This window comes from Nicotiana tomentosiformis, chromosome 12 (genome assembly GCF_000390325.3).
Source record: "Nicotiana tomentosiformis chromosome 12, ASM39032v3, whole genome shotgun sequence".
Taxonomy (NCBI): Eukaryota; Viridiplantae; Streptophyta; class Magnoliopsida; order Solanales; family Solanaceae; genus Nicotiana; species Nicotiana tomentosiformis.
The window spans coordinates 125,686,559-125,704,143 of record NC_090823.1 but is presented as its reverse complement, the minus strand read 5'-3'; positions in this window follow the sequence as shown (position 1 = coordinate 125,704,143).

Sequence of the window (17,585 nt, the reverse complement as noted above, 5' to 3'; positions counted from 1 at the left end):
CATGACATTCATTTTTCTCCTTTTCTATTTACTTCATGCCTATCATCATTGTTTTCTTTGAATCCCTTCAACTTTCTACCATATTCACTTTCTTTTTGGCATTTTTCTTTTTGTTCTTTTTTTCTTTTCCTTGCCTTCCCTTTTCTTCATTTCTTGCTTTTCTTTGTACCTTTTATCACTTCTAAACTCATCGTCTCTCCCCCAAACTTATGTTTTTGCCAATTGTTTCTCAAGAATGCTAAGGAAAGATCGGGTGCCAAGAGAGTGTCATTACAAAACAGATAAAGGCTTGTAACGTAGTTATTGAACGAAAAAGAGCTTTAACTCAAAGGGGTTGACTAGGGATATCACATTGGTAGGCTATGGAAAATTTCAAATTTCAAATTGGATCAAGGAGAGCCTACAATCATTTCTCAAGCTAAGTGACACTTAGAATTTCGCCTAGAAAAACATTCAGGGCAAGTTCTAGACTATTAGCACGGGTACTTGGACTTGCAATTCAATACCTCACTTCTCACGTTGCTGGATTGCTAAAGAGAATGGAGTCAAGGGCCCACAATAACCCTAGTTGAGATTGAGAATCACAAATGGCTCGACCGAACCACTCGATGACTGATTAAGTCAACACAAGAGTCAAAAGATCACAACTAGAGCTAATTTCTGCCAACAACTTGTTTTTAACCATAAGATCGTGGGTAAATGTGTTGGTACCAAGTGAAGCATGTTAGAGACCCTTTTATTCATTACTACTATTTTTTAACATAAAAGAAACAGACTCAATCCCTTAAGAAGGTTGTCATGCCATCTATCATTGGGAAGAGCCACCCGGTTCAAACAAAATCTACCTTTGGAAAGAACCGTGGTATTAAGAAAACCAAAGGTTTATTGTTCACTCAAACATAAAAAAGAAGATAATAAATCAAAGAGAAATTACTAAAATAAATAAGAAGTTATACTACTAAGAAAGACAAACTAAAGAAGCTAAACTACGGAAAGTAAGGCAAACGAATATACAAACCGAGGGGAAAATGAATATAAACATCAAGGGAGAGGGAAGAATATATACATAACCAAAGAGAAAATAAAGATAAAAGAAAAATAGTATAAAAGTTATTACAGACCAAATGTCAATGTCAAATCAATCAAAATAGACCACCCCCCGAATAAAAATGAGCATTGTCCCCAATGCTTAAGAAAAATAAGAATAAGAAGGGATAGATAGTTAAGAGAACTCCCTATGTGGTCTCAGTTTGCATGGCATCCTCAGCACCCTCGGTCTCCTTTAGTTGTATCTCATCATCACCTGGCTGAGGGACAACAGGGTTACTGAGTATCTGTATCATCTCCTCAACGGTGTGGGCAGTCGCAACCGGCTCCACAGACTGGCCGGCTGCTGCCTCTGGTGCCTCGGGTACTGCTAGTGCTGCCTCCATGAGTAAATCCAGTGGTAGATCTCTGGCAGATGCAAGCTTGGTAACTGCTGTTGTCAACTTATCCACCGACTTCTTCGAAGCTTGAGACTTCCGCATTTTCTTTGCCTGCTTGCCCAACTCCTCAATGACATCCCCATGTGCCACTAGAGTTTCCATAATGGTCTTCTGGTTGTCCAGAATCTTCTTCAATATTTCCTCCAATGACAGAGGTACCTGTGGTGCAGCCTGGGCAGAAGACTGTGCTGCAACAACACTGGATATGTCAGACAACTTTGAAGTAGCTACACACAAATCGAAGCCACCAGGACTGCACGGGGAAGTGGGAGGTTATTCTCATTTAGGCACGGATCAATGCGGCCGCACACAAATGTTTGCCACCCTTTTGCTTCAAAATTTAGGGTGGCCCGAACTATAGGAACCCCTGCTGTAAGCCACAGAGGTGTTGATCCTCGAATAGCCAAAATCTCGGCTAGCCACAGGCGAGCTGCATCACCCATAGCCAGCTTCTCCAAGTATTGGACTACTTCCACTTCTTCAAATCCCACATAAAAGTACAAAGCACAGGAGTCGAATCAGATTTTCAGATTTCTCACTTTTGTCACCTTGGTACCCTTCTTAATATGAGCCACATTGGCATAAAATTCTTTAACCAAGTGCTCATTTGCATCGAGGACGCTTTGGGTAAACCATTTCCATCATTTTCTCTCCTGGAACTGTCTGAGGACATTTGGGTTGTGCTTGTCCAAATCCTTCATCAAGAATTGTCGCTCAAAAGTGAATGATCTTTGGGGCCACCACTCTCTAAATCTGTTGAAAGCAGTCAGGCTGACAAATCTTTCTTCCCACATCTCCCTTTTCTTCGACCTCTCTAAACCCCAACTGTAGCATCACCCCCTCTACCATCATCATCATCATCAATATTGATTGGTGCAGCCGGGGCATGTAAGGAAGAGGGCTCAGAATCATGGCTACCCTCTTCCGAACCTTTAGAAGAACTAGCAGCGGAAGATGATTCATCAACCAAGTGGAATCTACACGGGACTTGTTGAGATTGGCTGTTAGGTGGGGCTTGGTCAAATGTTTCCCTCAGAAACTTCCCTAGACGGGAGATACTCACTGGTGTCTGATGATTCAAGGACTCTATTGGCCGTAGCCTTCTTGCTTATCACTCTCTGGATGGCTAGTGGTAGGTTACTCTTGCTTCGTCCTCGGCCTCGGGAGGGTTCTGCCCTCCCTTTTGATGAATCTCCTCTACCACGTGATCTAACCATTGTCTGCAATTATAACAATAAGAATCAGTTAGGGTTTAGGTTCATAGGACTCAAATACATGCATGACAGTTGCAGGCCAGTTGTGGATAAACAGTCTCAGGAGAGCCAGTGCGGACCGCATAAAAGTGAGTACGGCCGCAGACTGCCAAGTGCGGACTGCACAAAAGTGAGTGCGACCGCATAACCAAAAGTGCGGACCGCACAATTTTGAGTGTGGCCGCACAACCCCAGGTTTAGACTACTGGGTCTCTGATCATTTAACAGTGCGGACCACACAATTTTGACTGCGGACCACACAATTCACTGCGGACCGCATATTTTTGAGTGCGGTCCGCACAATTCAAGCATAAAGATGCCCTAACTTAGAGACTGCGGACCGTACGAAAGTATGTGTAGCCGTACAATTTGGATTAACACAACACTGCTTTATGATTCATATAAGTTTTGCAAGAATTAGGCATGGCCCTAACAATTAAGCATGATTAGCTATTTACCCAGGCCCCAATTAATAATTATGAAGCTATCCACATTATTTTGAGCAAAGATGACTAACTATTGACATTTTTATGCATGAAATTAACCCTAGACAAAAGAACAGAACTATGAAAAGATGAAAAATCTAAAGATGTAATGAACATACCAGTGATGGAGGATGCATATGAGAATCTAAGAGATGAAATGCTTGAAGTTTGAGAATTAGTAGAGGATGCACTGTGTTTGCTTAGGGCTTAAAGATTCAGAGAATGTAAAGTTTAAAATGTTGAGAAAAGCCCTATTTATACTTTGACCCGCCGGGCCCAGACCTACCTGAGTGAGGCCGCATAATTTTGAGTGCAGTCCGCACTCATTACCTATTCCTTTGAAGAAGTTCTGCGGACCACACAAAAGTGAGTGCGGCCGTAGAATTTGTGCGGACCGCATAATCTTATGTGTGGCCGCACTTTGTTAAGGATATTTGATAGGCCAAACTTCAGAGAGCATGCAATTTTGATCTTCCAGTTGTGCGACCGCACATAGAATTGTACGGCCGCCGAGTGATTGTGCGGTCCGCATAATTTTGGTGCGGTCCGCACTTTTGTGACACTTAGCCAATTGTTTCTTGCACAGTCCCTTCAATTCACACCCATTCCTGCATACACTTCAAAACTAGTTAGCACAAAACAAAGCTATCTAACAAAGAAGAAAAATAAGAAAAAGAAAAAGATACATGGGTTGCCTCCCAAGAAGCGCCTGATTTAACGTCGCGGCATGACGAAGATTACCAATCATTTGAAATGAAGAACCGCCACAATGTGGCCATCATCAACCTTGCCAAGATAATGTTTAACCCGGTGCCCATTGACTCTAAACACCTCATCATTCTTATTTTTCAAATCTAGAGCACCAAAGGGGGTTACATTCACCACTTCAAAGGGGACACTCCATTTTGACTTCAACTTGCCCGGAAACATCCGTAACCAGAATTGAACAATAGCACAAGATCACCCTTTTTAAATTCCTTGTTGTGGATGTACTTGTCATGGAGGTACTTCATCTTCTCCTTGTAAAGAGACGAGCTTGTGTAGGCATGATACCAGAATTCATCAAGCTCATTTAATTATGACATCCTTAGATTTGCCGCGACATCCCATTCAAGGTTAAACTTCTTCAAAGCCCATATGGCCTTATGCTCAAGTTCTACCAGAAGATGGCATGCCTTCCCGAACACTAACCGGTATGGAGACATCCCGATCAGTGTTTTGTAGGCCGTTCTATAAGCCCAAAGAGCTTCATCAAGTTTTCTTGACCAATCCGTCCGATTGGCATTGACTGTCTTTGACAAAATACTCTTTATCTCCCAGTTGGAGACTTCAACTTGTCCGCTTGCTTGAGGATGGTAGGGGGTCGACACTTTGTGAGTAATACCATACTTTGTAAGTAAGGTGTCAAAAGCTTTGTTGCAAAAGTGCGATCCCCCATCACTAATAGTGGCCCTTGGAGTACCAAACCTTGTGAAGATATTCTTTTTCATAAATGCCACCACACTCCTTGCTTCATTGTTGAGCAAAGCAATGGCCTCAACCCATTTAGATACATAATCCACCGCAACTAGAATGTATGTGTTCCCACAAGAGCTAACAAACGCACCCATAAAATCAATACCCCCCACATCGAAAATATCTATCTCCAAAATAGTGGTGAGGGGCATCTTATTTTTCTTAGAAATTCCACCGGCCCTTTGACATTCATCACAACGCTTTTCGAGATCGCTAGCATCCTTGTAAAGAGTAGGCCAATAGAATCCACAACTAAACACTTTTGTTGCCGTTCTAGCTCCACCATGGTGACCACTATATGGCTAAGAGTAGCAAGCCTCAAGAATTTCCATTTGTTCTACCTCCGGCATAGATCGTCGGATCACACCATCAGTATATATTCGGAAAAGATACGGCTCATCCTAATAATAGTCAAGGAAATCCCGTTTGAGCTTCTTCCTTTGGTTTGAAGAGAACTCATTCGGTACAATGCCACTCACAAGATAATTGGAAAAGTCGGCGAACCATGGCATCCCAGTCATAGAAATGGCTAGGAGTTGCTCGTCGGGAAATGAATCAATTATCTCAAGGCCATCATGTGGCCTCCCCTCCTCCTCCAAACGAGATAAGTGGTCCGCCACTTGGTTTTCACTACATTTGCGGTCTTGAATCTCTAGATCAAACTTTTGCAAAAGAAGCACCCACTGCATTAGTCTTGCTTTAGAATCTTTCTTGCTCATCAAATATTGAAGCACCGTATGGTCGGTGTGAACAATCACCTTTTTACCCATCAAGTACGGGCGGAACTTCTCCATAGCAAAGACAATAGCAAGGAGCTCTTTTTCGGTCACTGTGTAGTTGACTTGGGCATCATTCATGGTCTTGCTTGCATAATAGACCAGATGGAAGATTTTGTTAATATGCTGCCCCAAAACTGCTCCGACCGCCACATCACTAGCGTCACACATGAGCTCAAATGGCAAGCTCCAATCCAGTGCGGTGATAATAAGAGTAGTAGTTAACTTGAACTTAAGCAACTCGAATGCTTTCATGCAATATTCATTGAAATGGAACTTGGATTCCTTCTCCAAAAGTTTACACAAAGGGTTCACCACCTTAGAAAAATCCTTGATGAATCGGCAATAGAACCCCGCATGACCCAAAAAGCTCCTCACTCCCTTCACGGATGTAGGGGGAGGGAGTTTGGAGATCACTTCAACTTTGGCCTTATCAACCTTAATATCTTACTTTGAAATCTTGTGACCGAGGACAATGCCTTCCTCGACCATGAAGTGTCATTTCTCCCAATTCAAAACCAAGTTAGTTTCCTCACATCTTGCCAATACCTTGTCCAAGTTTTTCAAGCAATCATCAAAAGAATTCCCAACGACGGAGAAATCGTCCATGAAGACCTCAAGAATATCTTTCACCATATCGGTGAAAATAGCCGTCATACACCGTTAAAAAGTTACCGGTACATTACATAACCCCAAATGGCATCCTCAAGAATACAGAGGTACCATATGGGAAAGTGAAAGTGGTCTTCTCTTGGTCCTCAGGAGCAATAAGAATCTGATTGTAGCTGGAGTATCCATCCATGAAGCAATAGAAAACACGTCCGGCCAACCTATCCAACATTTGATCAAGAAATAGAAGCGGAAAATGATCTTTCCGAGTGACTTTGTTGAGCTTCCTATAGTCCATGCACACTCTTCACCCGGTGAAAGTTCTTGTGGGGATCAGTTCATTCTTGTCATTAGTTATCACAGTCATGCCCCCTTTCTTTGGGACACATTGCACCGGAGAAGTCCATGAGCTATCGGAAATGGGGTAAACAACCCCGGCATCCAACCACTTTATGATCTCCTTATTCACTACCTCTTGCATTGCTTCATTCAATCTTCTTTGATGCTCCACGGAGGGTTTGGAATCCTCCTCCAAAATAATATTGTGTATGTAAAAGGCGGGGCTTATACCCCGAATATCCGCCAATGTCCAACCTATCACTTTCTTCCTCTTTTGGAGCACCGCCAAAGTAGAATCTACCTGCACGTTAGTCAAGCAAGAGAAATGAATAACAGGTAAAGTGGAACAAGGGCCAAGAAACTCATACCTTAGATGTGAAGGCAAAGGCTTTAACTCTAAAGTGGGAGGCTCCTCGATTGAGGGCTTTGTTAGAGGAGTCTTTCGGTTCTCAAGATCTAAGGACAATTTTTGGGGTTCATAAGTATATGACCCCATTCCTTGCAAAGCATTAACACATTCCACAAAGCCTTCCTTCTCATCATCATCATGATTGAGTAAAATAGCTTCCAAGGTTTCCTCAATATTCATCACAACACTAGCATCATCAACAATTACTTCGGTCACTAAATCCACGAATGAACAAACTTCGTTGCTATTTGGTTGCCTCATCGATTTGCACACATGAAAAACTACCTTTTCGTCACCCATCCGAAAAGTGAGCTCACCGGCTTTCACATCAACAAGAGCCTTCCCCGTAGCAAGGAAAGGTCTACCCAAGATAATAGGCACCTCGTAGTCAACCTCACAATCAAGGATCACAAAGTCCGCTGGAAGGATAAACTTATCAACACGGACTAACACATCATCAATAATTCCCAATGGCCTCTTCATAGTCTGATCCGCCATTTGCAACCTCATAGATGTGGGTCTTGGTTGAACAATTCCCAAAGTTTTGAACACAGAGTAGGTCATCAAGTTGATACTTGCCCCCAAATCACATAAAACTTTGGCAAAGTCGGCGTTCTCAATAGTGTAAGGGATTGTGAAAGCACCCGGATCTTCCAATTTCAGAGCCATTGAGTGCACAATAGCACTCACTTGATGTGTCATATTGATAGTTTCACAATTCATCGACGTCTTCTTGGTTACCAAGTCCTTCATGAACTTTGCATAACCCGACATTTGTTCTAATGCCTCAACCAATGGTACATTGATAGACAAACTCTTCATCATGTCAATAAACTTTTTTAATTGGTTCTCACTATTTTGCTTTGCAAGCCTTTAAAGGTATGGAGGAGGAGGCCTTGGCATTGGTGCCTTAGCCTTTGGCACTACTGGTTCCGGTATATCAATCATGTGCTCCCTAGACGGGTTCACCTCTTCTTGCGTCTCCTCCACATTTTCATCAATATCAATTCTCCCTTCATTATTAGCTTGAACAATATTGCTTGGAATTTCATCTTCTTGAACTACAACATCATTATCCATAATTCTTCTTTGATTTGAGATGGTTGCATCTCCACCTTTTCCACTTCTCGTAGTCACGGCCATAGCATGTCCCGTATTATTTTACCCCTTTGGGTTCACCACCGTATCACTTGGTAGTGCCCCCTTAGGATGAGTGTTCAATGTTTGTGAGATTTGGCCAAGTTGAACCTCCAAATTGCGGATTGAAGTATTGTGGGAGGCTAATTGAGCATCGAAGTCAGCATTTTCTCCATCATTTGTTTGAACATACTTTCAATCCGTCCCATCTCATTATTAGAAGAGCTCGGGCTCAGGCCTTGAGAAGGATAGGGGGGTGGATTGCTAGTTTGTTGGAATATCAGGGGCCTTTGAAAACCCGACCCCCGGTTGTTGTTGTTGTTCCACCCTCCTTGATTACCTCCCCAATTACTTTGATTGTTGCCACCCCAATTGCCTTGGTTTCCTTGATTATTCCAATTGCTTTGATTGTTGTTGCCACCACTCCAATTGCCTTGGTGGCCTTGGTTGTTCCAATTTCCTTGATTTCCTTGTGATCTCCATTGTTGTTGATTTTGAGTATTGTTTCTTTGACCTTGATAATTGTTGACGTATTGAACTTCTTCTCCTAGCTCATTATACGAATCACCTTGGTCATACACACTATCATCTTGCATGAATTGTTCCGGACGGCTTTGCCCTTGTTGACCTTTTTTCCGTCTCTTGTTCATCATCATATTTACACCTCTCATCGCATTCACTTGTTTCGGCCCTTGAATTTGTTGCAGCTGAGCTTTGGCCAATTGGTTCATTGTGGTTGCTAACTCTGCGATAGCTTACCCATGATCATGTAGTTCCTTGTGTAGGTGAATGACATTGGGGTCACCTTGCGGAACATTGGCCCTACTTTGCCATGACGATGAGGTATCTGCCATCTCATCCAAAATTTCACAAGCTTCGGCATAAGGTGTGTTCATGAAGTTCCCGCCAGTGAGTTAATTTACCACACATTGACTTGTTGTGTTGATCCCCCTGTAGAAGGTTTGTTGGATCATGGCCTCGGTCATATCATTATTCGGGCACTCTTTAACCATGGTACAATATCTTTCTCAAATCTCATGCAATGGCTCATTGGGCTCTTGCTTGAACATTAGAATTTCATCCCGTAGTGCAATCATGTGCCCCGGAGAGAAGAATTTGGCAATGAATTTTTCGGCCAACTCATTCCATGTATGGATGGAATGATTGGGCAATCTCTCTAGCCAGTCCAATGCTTTTCCCCGTAAAGAGAAGGGAAATAGCCTCTTCCTTAGCGTGTCCTCAGAAACATTGGTTTGCTTGCTCCCCAACTAAGTATCGACGAACCCCTTGAGATGCTTGTAAGCATTTTGATTTGGAGCCCCGGTGAAGAATCCCCGTTGCTCAAGTAGTGTAAGCATCACGTTGGTGATTTGGAAGTTGCCCGCCCTAATGTGGGGCGGGACTATAGCACTTGCATAACCCTCGTTCGGCAACACCCGGTGCGCTGTCGCTCTTGGTGGAGGTGGGGGAGGGACAGGAACATTATCATTAGGCAGTCGGCCTCGCCAATTTGCTTGAGGTTCGGGAAGCACCTCATCTCCTTGATCATCGTCCACTTCCTCCCCCAATGGCAAATTACCAATGGGCTCATTGTTGAGAGACATTCTCGTACCTATAAGCAATTCAAAAACAAAATTAGTGACTCGGAAGGAAAGGAAGACAAATCACACAAAAACCTAGATATATAGTAAATCCATTTAACTCCCCGGCAATGGCGCCAAAAATTGATGTCGCCAAACTCACACCACTAATTTAGGTTGCGAGGCGGTCGATGCAATAATAAAAGCCCAACGCAAGTCGGGGTAGATTCCACAGGGAGATAGAATTGGAATTAGGTATATATTTAGTGTAATTGAACAATATGCCTAAGATTATACTTCCACATTCTTGTTTGTTGTTTCTACTTCTACTTTAACCTATTGATTGCAATTATAAAACTAGCAGAAATTTTTTTTGGTTTTGGTTATTTTCCAAATGATAAAAGATCTAGGGTCGTGACTTCCACCTAGGTGGTTATCTAATGGGTTGTAAACTCTAGGGAAAGTTTGAATGGTCAGAGTTGTAATATAACAATCACACGTAATTACCCACTCTATATCTCTCGGTAGTTTGAGTGATTTTGCCCACTTTGGAATTCTTAAGTCCAAATGGGTATTGCACAAAACAAGTGATAAATGCTCAAGTCGGGTCTTACTATCTCTAGATTCAACCCTTTAATTGGGGCTATTAATTTCTTGAGTTAACCCTAATTTCTTGTTAGCCAAGTTTTCCTAGACTTAGTCTCTCTTTCTCAAGTAGAGACTAAGTCAATTAGGCATGAATCAATGTTTACAACCATTAATCCTTGAATTCAAGCAAGAACTAGGCTAGATATCACTAACCCAATCACAAACAAGTCCTAACTCAAACACCCATTAAGTACCCACACTAGGGTTGGGCCACAACCCTAGCTAGAAATTTAGCTACTCATAAAAAATCAAGAAATACAAGAAGAAATTAAGATAGAATGAATAATAATTAATTAGGGAAAGAACAACTAATATTTAAATGCAAAGCTAGTACAAAGTTGCCCAATACAGTAAGTAAAAACGCTCTCAGTGTTGAGGTGCATCCAACTTCACCTAAAAATGATAAAAAGTTCTATTTATACTAAGTTGAAAATATCTGACAAAAATGCCACTGCGAAGGTTGTGCGGTCGTATAATTTTGTGTGCGCTCCGCACAAATGAGTTTTTGCGGCCGCACAATTATAGTGAGGTCTACATTCTTGGAACTTGGGCTTGGCATTTCGGTATTTCTGCGGACCGCATAAAAATGAGTGCGACCACGCTTCTGATTGTGCGGCCGCACAAAAATAGTGCGGTCCGCATTCCAACTTAACTCTGAAGTCCCATATCTCTTATCTTTGTCTGCTGCGGACCGCATAATATTGACTGCGGCCGCACTTGACATTCTGCGGCTGCACAATTATGGTGCGGTCCGCACTCCTTCAGCTTGCCCAAAACTAGCTCTCTGAATCTCTTCTTCTGCGTCCGTACAATATTTGTGCGGTCCGCATACTCTGAAGAAGAACTGGCATGGCTCTTCCTTTGTTTTGCGGCCGCACACAGTATTATGCGGTCCACACTGTGGGCCTTTTGCCTTGTTTTGGTCCTTGTCTACTTTTGACTCATTTATGAGTTGATTTTGACTCCTTTGGCTCGTTTCCCAATGTTTCTGTACAAAAGCATATTTCATTAGTTTTCGGGAATACCTTTAAGCATTTTGAGCTAAAACGCAAGTAAAAAAGAGCAAATAAGCGGTCAAAATCCCTATGAGACGGTCGAAACAATAATAAAACCCAACGCAAGTCGGGGTCGAATTCTCAGGGAGTTAGAATTGGGATTAGGTATATATTTAGTGTAATTGAACAATATACCTAAGATTACACTTCCACATTCTTGTTTGTTGTTTCTACTTCTACTTTAACCTATTGATTGCAATTATAAAACTAGTAGACAATATTTTTGGTTTTGGTTGTTTTCCAAATGATAAAAGATCTAGGGTTGTGACTTACACCTAGGTGGTTATCTAATGGGTTGTAAACTCTAGGGAAAGTTTGATTGGTCGGGGTTGTAATACAACAATCACACGCAATTACCCACTCTATACCTCTCGGTAGTTTGAGTGATTTTGTCCACTTTGTCTTTTTCAAGTCCAAATGGGTATTGCACAAAACAAGTGATAAATGCTCAAGTCGGGTCTTACTATCTCTAGATTCAACCCTTTAATTAGGGCTATCAATTTCTTGAGTTAACCCCAATTTCTTGTTAGCCAAGTTTTCCTAGACTTAGTTTCTATTTCTCAAGCAGAGACTAAGTCAATTAGGCATGAATCAATGTTTGCAACCATTAATCCTTGAACTCTAGAAAGAACTAGGCTAAATATCACTAACCCAATCACAAAAAAGTCCTAACTTAAACACCCATTAAGTACCCACACTAGGGTTGGGCCACAATCAAGCTAGAAATTTAGCTACTCATGAAAAATGAAGAAATACAAGAAGAAATTAAGATAGAATGCATAATAATTGATTAGGGAAATAAAATCTAATATTTAAATGCTAAGCTAGTACAAAGTTGCCCAATACAGTACATAAAAACGCTCTCAGTGTTCAGGTGCATCCAACTTCACCTAAAAATGACAAAAAGTTCTATTTATACTAAGCTGAAAATATCTGACAAAAATTCTCCTGCGAAGTTTGTGCGGCCGCATAATTTTGGTGCGGTCCGCACAAATGAGCTTCTGCGGCCGCACAATTATAGTGCGGTCCGCATTCTTGAAACTTGGGCTTGGCACTTCGGGATTTCTACGGACCGCATAAAAATGACTGCGACCGCGCAAAAATAGTGCGGTCCGCATTCCAACTTGACTCTGAAGTCCCATCTCTCTTATCTTTGTCTGCTGCGGACCGCATAATATTGACTGCGGCCGCACTTGACATTCTGCGGCCGCACAATTATGGTGCAGTCCGCACTCCTTCAGCTTGCCTAAAACTAGCTCTCTGAATCTCTTCTTCTGCGGCCGCACAATATTTGTGCGGTCCGCATACTCTGAAGAAGAACTAACATGGCTCTTCCTTTGTTTTGTGGCCGCACACAGTATTGTGCGGTCCGCACTGTGGGCCTTTTGCTTTGTTTTGGTCCTTGTCTACTTTTGACTCATTTATGAGTTGATTTTGACTCCTTTGGCTCGTTTTCCAATGTTTCTGTACAAAAGCATATTTCATTAGTTTTCGGGAATACCTTTAAGCATTTTGAGCTAAAACTCAAGTAAAAGAGAGCAAATAAGCGGTCAAAATCCCTATGAGACGGTCGAAACAATAATAAAACCCAACGCAAGTCGGGGTCGAATCCTCAAGGAGTTAGAATTGGGATTGGGTATATATTTAGTGTAATTGTACAATATGCCTAAGATTACACTTCCACATTCTTGTTTGTTGTTTCTACTTCTACTTTAACCTATTGATTGCAATTATAAAACTAGTAGATAATATTTTTGGTTTTGGTTGTTTTCCAAATGATAAAAGATCTAGGATCGTGACTTTCACCTAGGTGGTTATCTAATGGGTTATAAACTCTAGGAAAAGTTTGATTGGTCGGGGTTATAATACAACAATTACACACAATTATCCACTATATACCTCTCAGTAGTTTGAGTGATTTTGTCCACTTTGGCTTTCTCAAGTCCAAATGGGTATTGTACAAAACAAGTGATAAATGCTCAAATCGGGTCTTACTATCTCTAGATTCAACCCTTTAATTAGGGCTATCAATTTCTTGAGTTAACCCCAATTTCTTGTTAGCCAAGTTTTCCTAGACTTAGTCACTCTTTTTCAAGTAGAGACTAAGTCAATTAGGCATGAATCAATATTTGCAACCATTAATCCTTGAACTCTAGAAAGAACTAGGCTAAATATCACTAACCCAATCACAAACAAGTCCTAACTCAAACACCCATTAAGTACCCAAACTAGGATTGGGCCACAACTCTAGCTAGAAATTTAGCTACTCATGAAAAATGAAGAAATACAAGAAGAAATTAAGATAGAATGCATAATAATTGATTAGGGAAAGAAAACCTAATATTTAAATGCTAAGCTAGTACAAAGTTACCCAATACAATAAATAAAAACGCTCTCAGTGTTCAGGTGCACCCAACTTCACCTAAAAATGATAAAAAGTTTTATTTATACTAAGCTGAAAATATCTGATAAAAATGCCCTTATGAAGGTTGTGCGACCGCATAATTTTGTGTGCGGTCCGCACAAATGAGCTTTTGCGGCCGCACAATTATAGTGCGGTCCAGATTCTTGGAACTTGGGCTTAGCACTTTGGGATTTCTGCGGACCGCATAAAAATGAGAGCGTCCGCGCTTCTGATTGTGCGGCCATATAAAAATAGTACTGTCCGCATTCCAACTTGACTCTGAAGTCCCATCTCTCTGATCTTTGTCTGCTGCGGACCGCATAATATTGAGTGCGGCCACACTTGACATTATGTGACCGCATAATTATGTTGCGGTCCGCACTCCTTCAGCTTGCCCAAAACCAGTTCTCTAAATCTCCTCTTCTGCGGCCGCATAATATTTGTGCAGTCCGCATACTCTGAAGAAGAACTGACATGGCTCTTCCTTTATTTTGTGGCCGCATACAGTATTGTGCAGTGCACACTGTGGGCCTTTTACCTTGTTTTGGTCCTTATCCACTTTTGACTCCTTTATGAGTTGATTTTGACTCCTTTGGCTCATTTTCTAATGTTCCTGTACAAAAGCATATTTCATTAGTTTTCGGGAATACCTTTAAGCATTTTTGAGCTAAACGCAAGTAAAAGATAGCAAATAAGCGGTCAAAATCCCTACTTATCAACATTACGCACAATCTCATCCAACCCCTTCCAGAAACACCTTTTAACCTCCTCATCTATGCCCGCATGCGGCGCGTAAGCGCTAACGATGTTTAGGGTGCACTCTCCAACCACCAACTTAATAGTCATTAATCTATCATTCACCCGCCTAACCTTAACTACAGACTCTCTAAGTTTTCTATCCACCAGAATACCTATTCCATTCTTACCCTTCCGGACTCTAGAGTACCAAAGTTTATACCCGTACGCATCCCTCGCCTTCGATCCTACCCACCTTGACTCCTGGACACACTCTATATTGACCTTCCTCTTCTGGAGTATATTCGTCAACTCTATAGACTTACCCATCAATGTTCCTATGTTCCATGACCCAATTCTCAACCTATAGGCTCCCTTGTTCCCCTTACCTCCCCTGCCTCCTGCCCCAACCCTGTTCTCTGGCCCACCCCCCGCCCCCGAGGATATGACCTCACTCTACCATCCCTGACTACAACCACTATACCTACGACAAACTAAAGAAATCACTAACACACAAGAGGCAACATACCAAACTAGAAGGGAACAAGTTGTAACTACATGCACGCTAATATGGAGATTAAACTAATGCGAACTAAAATGACAACAATCTAGCTAACACAAAGAAGGGAAACAGGAATACGGGAGGTACCAAATCCTGTGAATAAAACCTGGAGATTGTCTTGATGCACGCGACAATGTTACGTCACTTGGCACATTTCTGTCCAATTTCTCGCCGCCCCTTGCTGACACTCGCCCGGGCTGTTCTCCAATGTTTGCATGCACACACACCCCTTGTTGCCAATAGCCACTGACTTTTACATGCAATACACACAAAACACCATGGCACTAAAAAAGAGGGGGGGCTGTCACCACTACTACTGGTGAAGCTATAGCAGTAGCAAAAAAGGGAAAGAAGAAAATGGGGGGGGGGGGGGAGAAAAAAGTGGGGGGGGGGGGGGGGCGAGGGTTTACACGCAGGTAAGAAGAAGAAGGAAAGAAAGGGAACAAGGGGGCAAGGCTGTTGCAGTCACCAGAAAAGATGTCGCCGGCGGGCAGCAGTACAACATCAACAGTAGCGAAGAAGGGAAAAGGGAGAGGAAAGAAGAGAAAAGGGGGGAGAAGAAAAAAAGTGTGTGGGGGGAGGGGGGGAGGGGATTACACGCAAGTAATAAGAAGAAGAAAAGAAAGGGAAAAATGGGCTGTTGTAGTCCCCGAAAAAGGGGTCGCTGGCGGGCAACAGTCACCGGATATGTCGCCCCTGTTAGGGTTGGGAGTAGGGGGAAAAGGGAAGAAAAGAAAGAGAGAGGGAGAGATTTGGGGGGGGGGGTCGCCAGCATTTCTGGTGGTCGCCGGCTGCCGATCGTACAAGTGACCGTTAGAGCTAACTGGGAGAGGAACCGTGGAGAGAGAACAGTTTAGTTTGGAACTGAAAGGTGTTTACAATTACCTTAAATTAGTGTTCTCAAAAGGTATTTTTTGGGCGAGTTTCGAGGGAAATCTTGAGGCAAGCATCAAGGAGGACTGAGGAGAGCTTAAATATCGTGGAGCATAAGTCACCTAAGGGGGGAGGGGTTACACACAGGTAAGAAGAAGAAGGAAAGAAAGGGAACAAGGGGGCAAGGCTATTGCAGTCACCAGAAAAGATGTCGCCGGTGGGCAGCAGTACAATACCAATAGTAGCGAAGAAGGGAAAAGGGAGAGGAAAGAAGAGAAAATGGGGGAGAAGAAAAAAAGTGAGTGTGTGTGTATGTGTGTGTGGGAGGGTGGGGGGTTACACGCAAGTAAGAAGAAGAAGAAAAGAAAGGGAAAAATGTGTTGTTGTAGTCACCGGAAAAGGGGGCGCCGATGGGCAACAGTCACCGGATATGTCGCCCCTGTTAGGGTTGGGAGTAGGGGGAAAAGGGAAGAAAAGAAAGAGAGAGGGAGAGATTTGGGGGGGGGGGGAGGGGGACTTACCTGCTGGGTGTGGGTGGTCGCTAGCGTTTCTGGTGGTCGCCGACTGCCGATCGTACAAGTGACCGTTAGAGCTGGCTGGGAGAGGGAGCGTGGAGAGAGAAACGGTTTAGTTTGGAACTGAAAGGTGTTTAGAGTTACCTTAAATTAGTGTTCTCAAAAGGTATTCTTTGGGCGAGTTTCGAGGAAAATCTTGAGGCAAGCATCAAGGAGGACTGAGGAGAGCTTAAATATCATGGGGCATAAGTCACCTAAGTAAGATCGGTTCAGGATTTTCTATAAGATAGGAGGGTAGAACCACAAAATGTATTTTTATCCCATAAATATCCCAATTTTCCGATTGTGCATTTATAGAACTTTGAGGGGATACATCCATAGAACTTTCTTGAACACAACAACAATAATAATAATCTAAGTATAATAGTAAAAGTGGGATATGGAAAGAGTAGTGTGTACGCATACGACTACCTTGAATCAAAACCAAAATTGCTTACCAAGTCCCATTTGTTAATATACCTAAATACTCAAAAATCAGCTTATTAGCATACTGAAACGGATGTCCAAAGGAAGAAGATTTTCAGAGAGCTAGGTTAGTTAATTGTACTCGATGGGTTTTGCGGTACACCTTCGCCCTTGATATGAATGATATTTTTGAAGATTTTCTTTTCCATTGGCTTCATTGGATTTTAGTTGATGATGACACAAAGACGACTTTTTGGACAAATGAGATATTTCGTGACATATATATATATATATATATATATAACCATAGGTTTTGGGTACATTTTTTCAACAAAAATTTTAATTTTTTTTTAAGTTCCCAAAAACTAGTTTAGAGCAGTTTTTGGGTAAAAAAATTTTCTTCCACGCACAAAATTTCAAGTTTATTTTTTTCAAATAAAATGCATATCCAAACACAACTTCAACTTCTAAAAATTATTTTTCAACACAATTTCAAAAACTCTTTTTTCAATTTTCAACCAAATCTATGTCCAAACGCTAGCATAAGTTCGATGCAGAATAAGACCTTTTTGTTCACCCCTTTATGAGGGGCTGAGTTTTGGGCTGCTGGTTTTCGGAGATGGCTAATAAAGAAAGTTGAGAAAATGGTAGCATAAATTTACATGAAGTAATAAGTTCACCTTCATTTTGTATGTTTTGTGGATAAATTAAGCTGGTGACTTTTTAATTATGGTTCCA